A 2,446-nucleotide genomic window follows, 5' to 3' on the forward strand; every position below is an offset into this window, starting at 1 on the left:
TTGTCTGCTGGTGACCTTGGGCAAATCACTAAATTTTTCTATGCCTCAATTCCCTCATATGAAAAGTGAGGATTAAAACTGTGAGGCCCACTTGGGACATGGACTGTGTCCAACCTGATTATATTGTATCTACCCCAGTGCTTAGTACAGTGCCTGGTATATAGTAAGAACTTAATAAATACTATTATATATTATATACTATTATATAATATTATACTATTAAATACTATAATAACAAAAAGCTGAGCACAATGTGGGGCAGAGATAATGTCTGATCTCATATCTCTGCCTTCCTGACATAATGGCCTAGTGACAAGAGCATGGGCTTGGGAGTCCGAGGTTGTGGGTTCTAATCCCGGCTCCCCCATATGTCTGCTGTGTGACCTTGGACAAGTCACTTCTCTGTGCCTCAGTTACCTCATCCGTAAAATGGGATTGAGAGTGTGAGCCTTGTGTGGGACAGAGACTGTGTTCAACCTGTTAAGTATCCACTCTAGTGCTTAGAACAAGGCTTGGCACATAGTAAGTGCTTAGCAAATAACATTATTTTTATGATTATAATTACCTCAAGCTTAGTATGTAGCTTGACACATAGTAAGTGCTTAAATACCACAAGTGTTGTTGTTATTATTGTTCTTATGACCAGGAGAATGGAGGGGAGGTGACTTTATATGAGCTGTAAAAGAAAGAAGAGTTGTGGTTTCCAGGGCAGAGTGGGAAAGGAGTTCCATACAGGAGGAAAGACATGAGGCAGGGGAGTGAGGAGGGATTCAAATGATTACCATTTTGTAAAATCAAAGCAGTAATGGCTTTAGCATATGTACAGGGCCAGAGATGATGGTTATTTACAAAGAAAATCAAAAGAGGACACCAAGGTCAAAGAAAAACTCTGGATCCTCTGCAGGATTCAGTTATCGGAAATCTGGCTGAGTTTCCAATGCTCCTGTTCGGCAGAATCGCTTCCTCCCAAAGAACCTTCAAATCCATGAGGGATTCTGGGAATCGTAATCCCCAGCCAAGGCCTGACAAGGCTTATACAAATAGGTTTCCTATTTCTTAGTCCTCTTTGGCCAAAAGTTGCCCCCAACCAAGATGATGATAATAACAATGGCATTTGTTAAGCACTTACTATGTCCCGGGCACTGTACTAAGCGCTGAGGTGGACACAAGCAAATCAGGTTGGACACAAAGCCAGCAGTATTAGAACTCTGATCCTTTTGGATCCTGTACCTTCCTTTTGGGTATCACAACCCCAAGCTGCTGAGTTTCCCCTACTTAGACTGTGAAACCCATGCAGGAAAGGGACTGTGTCCAACCTAGTAATTAATTAGCATCTACCCTAGGGCTTAGAACAGGGTTTAACACCCAGTAAGCGCTTAACAAATAACTTATGAAAACAAAAAGACTCCAGAGCTTGGATAAATACTTTTGTCTTTAATTTCCATTCGGTAGATGCCCGGTAAAAGCCCTGGTTGCTTGATTCTTTACGTTTTGCAGGTTTCGGAAAAGATTCTGTATGATGTCATTACGTTATGTTGTGGTCCCTGAGTAATTCACATGATGTGATGTTTGCCCGTTACTTCCAGGTTGGAAAATCAGGGCCATCAGTTGCCATTCCGCCCGAGGAGCATGTAGGGTGGCCAGTTGCCCTGTTTTATGCTAAACAATCCTCTTTCAGGTACCTTTATAATAATAGAATTGATAATAACAACAGTAATAACATTTAAAAATCTCTAATAGGTACTTAATTCTTGGCCTTGGGCAGTCAACACCTCCTTTGCCTCTGATCAGATCCTAGTAACTTCGGGGACAATTGCTTCTTTAAAGAACAGGCCCATCACCGGCTCTCCACAAACAATACGGTGACCAGCCATCCCTCCGCCTAATACCCATGATGTCATATGTGTCGGACTGGGCAAGCAACGCAACATGATGACATCATAGGCACTATTTTAAGGAAGTTTGTCCAAGGCCACCCAAAGCTAGGGTGTGGGTGCTGGGGGAGGGAACCCTGATCCCCCTCCCCACTTTGCTATAAGACCGAGCCCCGGGGTAGTTAGAATATAACAGATGAGACACTGTCCCACATGGAGCTCACAGTCTATGGGAGAGGGAGAACAGGTGTTTACTTCTCATTTGACAGTTGAGAAAACTGAGGCACAGAAAAGTCAAGTGACTTGCCCCAGGTCACACAGCGGGGGAAGTGGCGGAACTGGAATTAGAGTCTCCCCAACCATGCCTTGTGCTCTTTCCCTTAAGCCATGTTGATTTGCTAGTAATAATTACGTTACACTATTCTAAGAGCTGAGATAGATACAAGGTAATCATGTCAGACCTAGTCTCTGTCTCACAAGGGGCTGGCAGGAGGAAAGAGAACGGGGATTTCCTTCAGGGCCTTTATGGTACCCTCATTTTTTATGGCATTTGTTAAGTGCTTACTATGTGC

The sequence above is a fragment of the Ornithorhynchus anatinus genome, chromosome 8, assembly GCF_004115215.2.
Source record: "Ornithorhynchus anatinus isolate Pmale09 chromosome 8, mOrnAna1.pri.v4, whole genome shotgun sequence".
NCBI lineage: Eukaryota > Metazoa > Chordata > Mammalia > Monotremata > Ornithorhynchidae > Ornithorhynchus > Ornithorhynchus anatinus.